Source organism: Oryctolagus cuniculus, chromosome 9, assembly GCF_051225735.1.
Source record: "Oryctolagus cuniculus isolate XC-2025 breed Fujian yellow rabbit chromosome 9, ASM5122573v1, whole genome shotgun sequence".
In the NCBI taxonomy this organism is placed as follows: domain Eukaryota; kingdom Metazoa; phylum Chordata; class Mammalia; order Lagomorpha; family Leporidae; genus Oryctolagus; species Oryctolagus cuniculus.
The window spans coordinates 126,535,751-126,549,234 of record NC_142875.1 but is presented as its reverse complement, the minus strand read 5'-3'; the positions used below and the strand labels follow the sequence as shown (position 1 = coordinate 126,549,234).

At 40.2% G+C, this 13,484-nt stretch overlaps 1 protein-coding gene across 3 annotated transcripts in view; it reads right to left on the bottom strand.

Moving 5' to 3' along the window:
* Nucleotides 1-13,484, bottom strand: part of FAR2 (fatty acyl-CoA reductase 2) — a 163,558-nt gene that overhangs the window by 89,194 nt on the left and 60,880 nt on the right. Inside the window, exon 1 of one of the 3 annotated variants that reach the window (XM_051850368.3) lies at nucleotides 7,254-7,522. The exons of the other annotated variants lie outside the window; for them this stretch is intronic. The gene's annotated coding sequence lies outside the window, so the exon portion shown is untranslated. Of the gene's footprint in view, nucleotides 1-7,253; nucleotides 7,523-13,484 lie in introns of those variants that run through there. 3 annotated transcript variants of the gene reach the window in all.

Sequence of the window (13,484 nt, the reverse complement as noted above, 5' to 3'; positions counted from 1 at the left end):
CTGCCAACTAAATGGAATTTGGAATCTATCCATCTGTTTTTGTAGTAGTAACAAGCTGTTTTTGATTATAACTGCCCTGTAGTATGTCTTGAAATCTGGGATTGTGATGCTTCCAGCTTTGTTTTTGTTGTATAAGATTGCTTTAGCTATTCGAGGTCTCCTGTGCCTCCATATGAATTTCAGCATCATTTTTTCTAGATCTGAGAAGAATGTTTTCGGTGTTTTGATCAGTATTACATTGAATCTGTAAATTGCTTTTGGAAGAATAGACATTTTGATGATATTTATTATTCTAATCCATGAAGATTTTTCCATTTTTTGTATCTTCTTCTATTTCTTTAAAGTTTTGAAATTCTCTAATAGAGATTTTTGACATCATTGGTTAAGTTTATTCCAAGGTATTGGATTTTTTTGTAGCTAATGTGAATGGGATTGATCTTAGAAGTTATTTCTCAGCTGTGGCATTGTCTGTGTATACAAAGGCTATTGGTTTTTGTGTATTGATTTTATATCCTGCTACTTGACCGAACTCTCCTATGAGTTCCAATAGTCTCTTAGTGGAGTTCTTTGGATCCCCTATATAAAGAATCATATTGTCTGCAAGTAGGGATAGTTTGAGTTCTTCCTCTAAATTTGTATCCCTTTGATTTATTTTTCTTGCCTAATGGCTCTGGCTAAAACTTCCAGGACTATATTGAATAGCAGTGGCGAGAGTGGGCACCCGTGTCTGGTACTGGATCTCAGTGAAAATGCTTCCAACTTTTCCCCATTCAATAGGATGCTGGCCATGGGTTTGTCATAAATTGCCTTTATTCTGTTGAAGAATGTCCCTTCTATACCCAATTTGCTTAGAATTTTCATCACGAAAGGGTGTTGTATTTTATCAAATGCTTTCTCTGTATCTATTGAGATAATCATATGGTTTTTCTTCTGCTGTTTTTTAATGTGGTGTAACACATTGATTTGCAAATGTTGAACCATCCCTGCCTACTAGGGATAAATCCCACTTTGTATGGGTGGATGATCTTTCTGATGAGTTGTTGGATACTATTGGCTAGAATTTTGTAGAATTTTTGCTTCTGTGTTCATCAGGGAAATTGGTCTATAATTCTCTTTCTCTGTTGCATCTTCTTCAGGTTTCGGGATTCAGTTGATGCTGGCTTCATAGAAAAAATTTGGGAGGATTCATTCTCTTTTAATGGTTTTGAATAACCTTAGAAGAATTGGAGTTAGTTCTTCTTTAAATGTCTGGTAGAATTCAGCAGTGAATCCATCTGGTCCTGGGCTTTTCTTTGTTGGGAGGGCCTTTATTACTGATTCAATTTCTGACTTGGTTATGGTTCTGTTTAGGTTTTCTATGTCATCATGGCTCAATTTAGGTAGGTTGTATGTGTCCAGGAATCCATTCATTTCTGCTGGTTTCCCAATTTGTTGGCATACAACTCTTTGTAGTAATTTCTGATGATTATTTTTATTTCTGTGGTGTCTGTTGTTACATTTCCTTTACCATCTCTAATTTTATTGATTGGAATCTTCTCTCTCCTTTTTTGGGTTAGTTGGGCCAATGGTGTATCAACTTTGTTTATTTTTTTCAAAAAACAGCTCTTTGTTTTGCTGATCTTTTGTATTTTTTATTCAATTTTGTTGATTTCTTCTCTAATTTTAATTATTTCTTTTCTCCTACTAGTTTTGGGTGTGGTTTTCTGTTGTTTTTCTAGATCTTTGGGAAGCACTGATAGCTCATTTATTTGGTGCCTTTCCAATTTCTTGATGTAGGAACCTACTGCTATAAACATTCCTCTTAACATTGCTTTTGCTGTATGCCGTAAGTTTTGATATGCTGTGTTGTCCTCTGCATTTGTTTCCAGAAATTTTTTTTATTTCTCTCTTGATTTCTTCTATGACTCACTGTTCATTCAGGAGCATGTTGTTCAGTCTCCGTGTGTTTGCATGTGCTCTAGAGATTGCAGAGTTGATGATTTACAGCTTCATTCCATTTTGGTCCAAGAAGTTACATGGTATGATTTCAATATTTTTGATTTTGATGAGACTTGCTTTATGGCCTAGTACGTGGTCAATCCTAGAGAAAGTTCCATGCATTGCTGAGAAGAATATGTATTCTGCAACTGTAGGATGAAAAGTTCTGCAGATATCTGTTAGGTCTATTTGGTCTGTAGTGTCAATTAAATCTGTTTTCTTGTTGATTTTCTGTCTGGTTGATCTGTCCATTGCTGAAAGTAGAGTACTGAAGTCCCCCAATACTATTGTATTGGAGTCTAAGTCACCCTTTAAATCCCTTAACATTTCTTTTAAATAGCCAGGTGCCCTGTAATTAGGTGCATATACATTTATAATAGTTACATCTTGCTGTTGAATTGATCCCTTAAATATTATATGATGCCCTTCTTTGTATCTGTTAATAGTTTTTGTGTTAAAGTCTATTTTGTCTGATATTTATATGGCTACACAAACTCTTTTTTGCTTTCTGTTGGCATGGAATATCTTTTTCCAACCTTTCACTTTCAGTCTGCATGCACCTTTGTTGGAAAGATGTGTTTCTTGTAGGCAGAAAGTAGATGGATATTGTTTTTAATACATTCAGCAAGTCTGTTCCTTATAAGTGGGGAGTTGAGGCTATTTACATTCAACATGACTATTAATAAGAATGACTTTGCCCTGCCATTTTACCAAAAATATTCCTAATTTATACTTTGAACTTACTTTGATCTTTTACTGAGAGATTTTCTCTTTATCTTCTTTCATATTGATGATCGTGTCTCTGTGTGTAACACATCCTTAAGCATCTTTTGGAGGGCAGGACAGGTGGTGACAAATTCAATTTCTGTTTGTTATATGAGGTCTATTTCACCTCCATTCACAAATGAGAGCTTTGTGTGGTATAATATTCTGGGATGACAGTTTTTTCTCTTAAGGCTAGGGCTATATCTCGCCATTCTCTCCTAGCCTGTAGGGTTTCTGATGAGAAGTATGCTGTGAGTCTAATTGGAGATCCTCTGAAAGTAATCTGGAGTTTCTCTCATGTACATTTTAGAATCTTCTCTTTATGTTTCACTGAAGTTAGTTTGATTACATGTCGTGGTGAGGATCCTTTCTGGTCATGTCTGTTGGGAGTCTGTGTCCTTCATGTACTTGGATGTCCATTTTTTTCTCCAAAGCTGGGAAGTTTTCTGCTATTATTTCACTAAATAGGTCTTTTAATCCGTTCTCTCTCTTCATGCCTTCAAGAACTCCTAGAACCTGCATGTTAGGGTTTTTTTTTTTTTAAGTAGTATCCTGTAGATTTCCTGTAGATTGTGTCTTTTAGTTTTCTAATTTCCTCTTCCTGTCTTTGGTTTGACAGTATACTTTTCCTGTGCTTTGTCTTCTAAGTCTGTTACTCTCACTTCTGCTTCGCCAATTCTGTTTTTAAGGCTCTCTGTTGCATTTTTTATTTGTTCTATTGAATTCTTCATTTCATTTTCATTCCTCTTTAAGATCTCAATTTCATGGGAATAATTTTCTTTCATGTCCTGCATGGATTTCAGTAGTTTGTGCATTTGCTTTTGATCACTTCTATGTAATCTTATGATCAATTTTTTGAGTTCCATTTCTTGCATTTCTTCTATTGCCTTGTCATCACAGTCTATTATTGAAGTGTCATGTTCTTTTGGGGGCATCATGTTGTTTTCCTTATTCTTGTTTCTTGGATTGGTGCATTTGTTGTTTGGCATTTGTGGAGATAACCATTGGTTTCTTCTTTTTTTATTTTTTCCTGTGATGGCTTTATTATTGTTGTTGTACTATGACTCTGTAGATAAGTGGAATGTCTGCTTTCAGTGAATCTCTACAGGCTTGTAGTTGGTGTGGCCAGAGAGCTTTGTTCAGTTCTGCAGGGATAAGGGCGTGTCTAAGGTGACACACCCAGGTTTGGAATGGTAAATCTCTCTCTGTCTCTTTTTTTTCTTTAAGATTTTATTTCTTTATTTGAGAGGTAGCGTTACAGACAATGAGAGAGAGACTGAGAGAAAGGTCTTCCTTCCGTTGATTCACTCCCCAAATGGCTGCAACGGCCGGAACTGCGCTGATCTGAAGCCAGGAGCCAGGAGATTCTTCTGGGTCTCCCACATGGATGCAGGGGCCCAAGCACTTGGGCCATCTTCCACTGCTTTCCCAGGCTACAGCAGAGAGCTGGATTGGAAGAGGAGCAGCCGGGACTAGAACCAGTGGGATATGGGATGCTGTTCAGCAGGTGGAGGATTAACCTACTTGGCATGGTGCCAGTCCCCCTCCCCTGCCCCCCCCCCTTTTTAATCGGAAGGGAGGTATATTCTGCTCAGCTGAGCTCTCCTCAATGGAGACCAGAGCCTGAGCGTTAGCCCCAGTGGGTATAATATTCATCTGCTCCATCCCAAGGGCCACACAAAGGATCTGTGCAGTCCTCAGTGCAAGTTCAGATTCCCAACAGTGTCTCTCACCAGGTAACCAGGAACCCCTGAGCTTGCCCACTGAGACTGCTCAAAGTCCCAGCCACACCATGAGTTCTCCCACATACCCTGTTGTTTTCCTCACATTCCCAATTCAGAATCTGCAGAGTCACAAGCTCCTAGCCCCCTGTTACTTCTCCCCACCAGAGTCAGGAGTCTCTGCTTGGCTGTTTGCAGGGTGCAGACACAAGCACAGTTGTTAAGTATGTCCAAAATGGCACCTGCTCCATTGGCTTCTTCAAGTATGGCTTTGTAAAGATACCTGTGAGAGAGAAACGTGTCCACCCCATCCCCTATTTTTCCCCCGTCCTCTAGTTTGGCTGGTATACTTTCCATCACAGGACTCCAAGCCTGGTTTCCTCTAGGCTCTTCCTGTTGCTTTTTCACCAGTGGCTTGGGCTGCTGTGATCTGGTCTCACCCACTTTGCAGTGTTGGTGCTTAGGCACTTGGCTGCTGGAGTTCCGAGCTGTGGGCACCCATACCCTCCATGTAGGTCCACTGTGTCCCTCTAATTTCGGTAGAATTTCCTCTACCATTTCCCCCTAACTCTTCCCTGAGACTACACTATCTCCACTTTTTTATACACTCTTCTCCTGGGCTACAGCAGTAAGTTCCCTCCCAACTCCACCATCTTGGAACCCAAAACCCTAAAGGTACTTTTGAACAAAAAACTTTTGTCCTAATACTTTGCATACCTTCACTGTTAGGAATGAAAAGTACCACAGTTTACTTCTGAAGACAATTACCAGACACAGTGTTCTTAAATTGCTAAATAAAGCCATACAATGGTTTGACTATGGTTTTTGAAAACAAAACTTCTTTCTCCCAATTCTTTAACTTTCAAGTCAAAATAACTCATGGAAGAAACCACACAATTAAAAAAAGAATGACATCTAACCTCTCAGTGCAAATAACATTCAACAGAAGAATAAATAAGGACCACTGATGTTTATTGAGCAATTACTATGTTGTAGGGCATGCCCCATGCATCATGCAATCATTTTCTCTTTTCATCTTTACAATAATTCCATGAGGTAACAAATGAGAATACTCAGCCCAGAGAGCTTAATTACTTGTGCAAGTCAGACAGCAGGAGGAAGAGCAGAAATTTCAATGCTGGATCCTTCTACAAGAAACTCAAGTTGGCAGCTGATGCTGGCCAACTTTTTCTAGGGGAAAGGGCATGCACATTAACCTGCACAGGATGTTACTCAGTTTAGAAATCAGGTGAGCTGCAACCATTTTTCAAACTGAAACAAGGTGAGCTCCTGAGATGTCTAAAGGTCCATTAATGTGATGATGATTGAGCAAAGCTGTTTATCTTGGAGTTGCCACATCAGCATTTCTCCTACTGTCCTACTGGCTTGCCAGAAAGGCCAGCGATCTGTGTGAGTTCTGATTTTTTGTTTAGATAGAACCCCCTGTATGCAGCAGCCTTACAGAATATCCCAAGTCCCTCCATCCAGTTTTCCCAATGGGAAATACAAAAGGTATGGCCATTACTCGAGTATTGCAATTGGTGTTCTCCTGCATCTGTAAGCTTTGATCAGAAACAACTAATACAATACCAGTGTCACAACAACAGCTAACACCTGTTGTGCCATGTCTTCTGTTAGGGTCTGCACATGTTTTATCCCATTTAATTCTTAAAGCAATCTTATAAAGTAGGCATCATTATTTCAGGTGAGAAAACAAAGGCTCAAAGAGGTTAAGCAACTTACCCACAGTTTTTTGATTACATGGTTAATTATTTGGTCATTCATGTCATTTTTATATTCTTTTGTTTCCAAAAATTAAAGGACATAAGGCAATTGATATTCATTGGTAACTCCCCAGTTGCTCCACACAGTCACACATCTTTTACACTACTGTGCTTTTCCACTTTGTATTTTAATTATGCTACAAAAATCTCTTTAAAAATCACTTAGGAATAGTGTAAATCACAACTCTGTTATGTATAGAATTTGAACATTGCCCCCAAGAAAATCCACAAAAAACAGGTTTACCACTTATGGAATGAGATCCTACACCAATTCCCCCATAACCAACAGAATAGAACAAGCAGCCTTATTAGTAATGTGGAGTTGATTAATGAAAGCCAAAACCAAAAATGTATTGTCAGGCCCAAGCTGGAATGCATAATCTCTGAGTTTAAAAATTAAGCTCTGTTTTCTAATAGATTTTTTTCCAGGCAAATTCAATAAAATGATCAAATGCAATGAAATACCAAATTCTTTCCTGGAGCCCTGGAGTTGCCTTCTTTCATCTCTGTTTGAATTCCACATGAAAACCCCTACACTATAAATAGGCCCCAGATGTGCCACAGCACACTTGGTGATGCTTATGTGCAAGGCTGAATTCAATTTCTGAGACAGGAAACAATGATCTCCGTGCACCCCCAGTCTCCCAACTCCCACCGTCAAGAGTACTCAGAGAGTATTATTTCACATTATGCAGTTATAGTGAGCTTTTTTGATTTTGTTCCCATACAAATACTTCAATAAGCTTCTGCCAGATATTTGGTTTGGCCTTCACATAATAAGGTGAACAAAGTACTTATTTCCAGTCAGTGAAGAACATTGCAGACTGCTTGATTCTGCTTTGCAGGAAATTAGTCATTGATTTCTTAGGATGAGTTCTGCTGAGCTATGGTGGAAATCAAGGAAAAGTGTAAATGAGGTAAGAGGACCAGTCTCTGACCCAACACTCATACAGCCCGTCATTCTTACAAATGGCTTTGGCAACGCATTGCTTGGTTTTTCTCTTACCTTTTTGTCTGTCTTGGACTTTGATTTTCTCTAGGACTTGAAGGTACAAACGAGAACTGAGCCGAGACTGTGGCAGAAGAATTTAACTCACGTCTAAAGAGCAATGAGATGCACTCTTTCTGTATCCCACGGCAAGCAGCTTTTCCTAAGGGTAGCTCTGGACTTCCAGGAGAAGGGCTCACCGTGCTATATATCCTTGTACCTGAGGCCAGCTCTCCACAAGCTGAAACTGGAAAGCTCTGTGGGCTGGCTTTCCCATGGCCAACTGCAATCATCCTTGTGTTATGACACACAGATCATGCCTCCTGGTCCAAACATGTTGTCACTGCAGCCCTCAGCACACCAGGGTTTGAGAAACAAAATGAATTTATCTCTTCAATGATCAGAAAGTGAAAATGAAGTTGTCTTGTCATTTCAGTCACTTATCCAGGAACAAAATGCTGTGCATTAAGGTCTGCACAAGGCTTTGGAGATAAGCAGCTGCGACAGTGAAGATGGTGCCAAAACACACAGACGTCTTTATACTACTTGTCTCTTTCCCCTTTACCTACCTTCTAGTTCTATGGGTTTGCTGAGGGAAAGGAAGGAAAGAGTTTATAGAAGCAGGACTGCATGGTGGTCAATAACACCACCTTAGAAGTCATGTTGTTTAGGTTTCAATGATAACCCTGACATTTCTCAGTTGAGTAACTATAGACAAGCTGTGTAACTGTTACATGCCTCAGTTTCCCTGGCTGTAAGCCTAGGATGGAGGTAATGAGAGTGCCTCCTTCAGAAGACTGTAGGAGGGATGGACAGAATTCATTTATGTAAATGTTTTGAGATGATGCCTCCCTAGTAGTTCAGCACAATATAAACATCTCAAGTATTTTCCATCACACTCTGAGGTTGATTAGAGTTCCTAATTTTCATTTAGAACAAATTCTGTGTGTGTGTGTGTGTGTGTGTATGTGTGTGTAGTTCTGCCCAAAGATTTTGCTCTGAGGAAGACAGCTAGAATCAGTCATCTATAATGGCATGAGTAATGATGGGGTTGGCTTCTTAGGGCTATAAAAGAATGGGTATAGAATCTCCAGACATTCTAACTTGGTCCTTACTGTTGATTGAATCCAAATTTAGAACTATAAAACTCAAAAAGACTTTACTTGAGTAAACTTTACTCAGTACCTTTAAGTCCTCTTTTGGATTAGATCTTGACCCTGGCCTGATGAAAGAGCCCAGAGAATCCTGCTAAGCCAGTTTTCTGAGACTACTCCTCACCTTGATATCTAATCGGGTTCTTCTGCTCTAGCCCCTTCATACATTAAGCACCCTCTGAGTAATTTTCTATCTTCTTTGTTGCCCTGGCTTCTGCCTCTAACTATCCACTTGTTCCTGTTTGTATCTGGGATTGAGCTTAATCTCTCTTCCTTAGTGAGATCAGCTTGACCTCTATTTCAATAGTCTTCAGTGACTTCTCTTGTTGTTTTAAGAAAGAGAATAATTTACCTTCAACAATCAAGACAGTGAAAGATCACTGTAACAGAATTGATTAATTCTCTACATAGGGCAATGGGGGAAAGTTTAAACAGGTGGGAAGTGTTAGAGACAGGTTTTTACATCATAGGAAGGGTGATGAGTGCAGATTATATAAAAAAGTATGTATAGGAAAATGTACAGGACTACTCTGGATATCATCCATAAATGATTTGCCATTAAATATAAAAAGTTTAAGGTCAACTCAGGTGGACCCCAGAGCAATCTACTTTTCTGAAGTTGGTGGTAATAGCAGTAGTCTATCAGTCTTAGGCATGTGGAGCAGCATGCCTGGCTGCAGGATTAAATGTGGGAGAAAACTGCCATATATCAGACCATATAGCAGGCAAGAAAGTGTCTAAGACAACTGGAATAACTGTAGGGACAAACGAAATCAAATTGATGGGGTATTTAAAGTGGCTAAATTTCAAGTTTAATTTCAAGTTATATATTAGAAAAGAGAATTAAAGGGTGGTGATATTTGCATTTTTCCAGTTGATAATAATCTCTAGTTTTCAGAATATATCAGATTCTAGAAACCCTAGTAAGGAGTTAGGGAAGAGAATAGAGGGGGGAAAAGTGTTGATTTATGGAGAAAAAAATATGGATTAAGATTAGTTAGAATGATTTTTTTCACTAACTTTTTTCATTTTTTATTTGAAAGACAGAGGGACAGATCCATACACAGAGAGGCAGAGATCTACCTGCTGGTTCATTTCTCAAATGTCTACAATGGCCAGAGCTGGCTCAGGCTGAAGCCAGGAGGCAGGAACTCCACCTGATCTCCCATGTAGGTGGCAGGGACCCAAGCACTTGAGCTACCTGCTGCCTCCTGCAGTGTACATTAACTGGAAACCAGATTAGAAGCACAGTTGCTGGGACTGGAAACAGGAACTCCAATATGGGATGTGGGCATCCCAAGGGGAAGATGTAATGACTGTGCCAAACACCTTCCCCTGTCATTTACTTGTTTAATAGGCAAATTACTATTTTCTTGAGGGACGTATTTCCATATAGGGAGAAGACTTTCATATAAAATTCAACTTGTAAACTGCTTCACATAAATGTCAGATTCATCCAATAAATCAATACAGAAATACAGCAAATCATTTATGGCCACAAACTCCACTTTTGTTAGAGTTACTGCATATTAAAATATTTCTTATAAGCTCCAATACATTTACCCTTATGATTTCTATAGCTCTTGGTTTATGAGAAGAAACTGTTCTAAAATCTTCCACTGTGTTCCCAGAAACAGTTCTGACATTGCTCTAAATCTCTATTTGACATCCATTAGCAGGGGAAATTTAATGGAGCAAGAGTCCACGTGGAACAAGGGGCTGCAAGGAGGCCCTTAAAGAAAAACTGACAAAGCCATAGTCCATTAAAAACGAGCTTGAATGTCAAAGAAAAGCCATGGGATCTCGCCCCAGCTCTGGTATTAATTAGCTCTGCGACTTCTCTGGGCTCTGTTTGCTCACTGGTGATATGTAGGCATGATGATCTTTTAAGTACCCTTGTATTTCTAAAACTCTCTTCATGTGTAATGAGCTGTACCATAATGAAAGATTTGATTCTAAACACTTCAGACTCCTAGGTTTCTAGATGTGGCATTTTCATTTGATTCTTCAACCTCAAAAAAAAAATATACTGTATCTGAGCCATGGGAAACACTGAAGCTTCTGGGTTAAAAGCAAACAAATAATGCAGTTACTTCCCTTTTGAAAATGAAAGAGTTGATATTTGCATCCTAGATATAAGCATTTTCAGCATGACTTATATTGATGCAAATCACCCAATTTCAGTTTTGAAGGATTTAAATGGTTCTGATTTTAATTGCCCCTCCTCCTTTTCTTTCTGGTTAATTCAGCAGGACAGCACACATGAGGGCACTTCAGAAGTTCATGGAGGGGTGGGCATTGTGGAAGAGGGGTTCGGGTGCTGGCTGTGTCACCCTCCATTCCATATCAGAGCGCCTACTTCAAGTCCCAGCTACTCCTCTTCTGATGCAGCTCCCTGCTAATGCATCTGGGGGACTGCAGGTGATGGCCCACAGACCGGGGTTCCTGCCACCCACAAGGGTGACTCAGATGCAGTTCCTGACTCCTGGTTCCTGGGTTTGTTCTGGCCTAGCCCCAGCTGTTAGAGGCATTTGGGGAATGAGTCGGTAGATGGAAGATCTTTCTCTCTTCCTCTCTGTCACTGTCTAATCTATATGCTTTACAGTATTAATCCATTTAACCCTCACATAAACTCTGTGAGGTAGGTAACAATTTTATCTCCTTTGGTTAAAAATTCTCATTTGGAATTTTTTTTTTATTTCCAGCATTTTAAAGATACATGTCCATTATCCTTTGACTTCCATTGTTTTGGAAAAGAAACCAGCCATTATTCTTAGGGTGGTTTCCTCAGTACAACATTTCATCTTCTGGCAGCTTCTAAGATTTCGTATCTTTATCTTTGATTTACAATAATTTAATGGTTGCCATTTTTTTTCATTCATCTTGGTTGGAACTGTAAGATTTTTTAAATATGTGAGTTGATATTTTGAATGTCAATTCTGTAAAATTCTTGGTACTGTCTCTTAAAATGTTTCTTTTGCCCAATTCTTTTTCCTCCTTTGCTGAGACTCCATGTGTGTGTGTGTGTGGATACTGTTCCACTTGCTTGATTATTCCCTGTTTAATTTTATCTTTCCTTCCTCAGTTTCAATAACGTCACTTAATACGTCTGAGTTCACAGATGCTTTTTTCTTCCTGCTGTGAATAATATCCTTTCAAGCCCATCTCAGTTTTGAATAGTTATCATTCAGTTCTGAAGTGCCATTTAAAAAGGTAATTCTTCCTCTTCCACCCCCTCCTTCAGAATCCTCTTCTCCTGAAATTCTGCATTTCCTAATCCGTTTATGTTTCTTTTCCATTAATTTCTTTAACATATTTAGAATAGTTCTCTGAGAGCTTGTCCCTGAGTTCCAGCATGGGCTCTTTCTATCGACCAGTTCTTTCTCTTGATCTTCAGAAGACTACAGGACCTCACTCCCTGATTTTTATCTTAGCTGTAACTGTGTATTCAAATGAAGGTATATCCTTTGCTCTATCTATCAGATAGCCGGGGAGTGGTTCATCTTTCCCATGCAATCATAAATTGAGTTGGATGGAGGTTGAACTGACATGTTAATGAGGTTCAGCTCACATGTGGTTCTGATTAGCTTTGGAATGAGATAGGTCCAGTGTGGACCATGGTTGGCTATCTCTGGCATAGCTTTGGATTTTCAGTACCATGAATTAACCTCTTGCTGTCTTTCCAACCCCACCACAGCTTCCTATGGTGCTTTCTCTACAAACTCAGCAAAATCAGCAGCTAGACCTGGCTCCGTGTCTTGGGTTCAGTTCTTCCTGTTTCAGTTTGTCGTACCGGCTACGATTCCATTGAGTGTTCTGTGTGTTTCTGTTTCCTTTCGAACAGTCTGACTGCTCAAGTCAGGCGGGATTCCCTACCCTCTCCTGCCTAGATGGAGCAGGTGCCTCTAGGCATGTGGCCTCTAGAGATACCATTCCAGACAGCATTTATCCCCCTCTGGTTTTAATTTCTTTACACCACTTTTATGTGTAGCTTTCTGGATTTTTGAATAGTGTGTAATTGTCCACTTTCCCCTACATTCTAGACAGATTATTTCCGGCTCTTTCTCAATGGCTGCAGGTAGTTAGGATGCACTGGTTTAACGTGTGGGTGATAGGATTAGGAGAATATTTCAAAGAGTTCTGTAAGGGGGGGTGGTGGTGGCAGCATTGTGTCCTAATGGCTAAGCCACTGCCTGCAATGCTGGCATCCCACATGGGTGCTGGTTCAAGTCCTGGCTATTTCACTTCCAGTCCAGCTCCCTGCTAGTGGCCTGGGAAGAACAGCAGAGGAGGGCCCAAGTACTTATGTCCCTGCCACCCACGTGGGAGACCTGGATGAAGCTTCTGGCTTCAGCCTGGCCCAGCTCCAGCTATTCTTACCATCTGCTCAGTGAACCAGCAAATGGAAGATCTCTGTGTGTGTGTGTGTTTATTCCTCTCTCACTGTAACTCTTACATTCAAATAAGTGTGTGTTTTTTTTTTTTAAAGTTCTGTAATGGGTAGGAACTTACATGTAAAATTTTAATAAATTTTTCCTCTCTTGAAGCAGGATTAGAATAACAATGATCTAGCTGCCACCGTGGCTCACTAGGCTAATCCTCTGCCTTTTGGTGTCGGCACACGGGGTTCTAGTCCCAGTCAGGGCGCCGGATTCTGTTCCGGTTGCCCCTCTTCCAGGCCAGCTCTCTGCTGTGGCCAGGGAGTGCAGTGGAGGATGGCCTAAGTGCTTGGGCCCTGCACCCCATGGGAGACCAGGATAAGTACCTGGCTCCTGCCTTCGGATCAGCGTGATGAGCCGGCCACAGCGTGCTGGCCGCGGTGACCATTGAAGGGTGAACCAACGGCAAAGGAAGACCTTTCTCTCTGTCTCTCTCTCTCACTGTCCACTCTGCCTGTCAAAAAAAAAAAAAAAAAAAAAAAAAAAAAAAAGACTGCTGTGAACAAAATGACTGTGGAATGGTAGCCTGGAGGTACATGGTGTCAGGAGAGCCGTGCTTTCAGTATCAGTGATGTTGGACATGTGCCCCACTCTGCAGATTGTCACAGCCCTGTCAGGAGGTTTCAGAGAAAAGCTGAAGATCTGAGCCAGCAGCT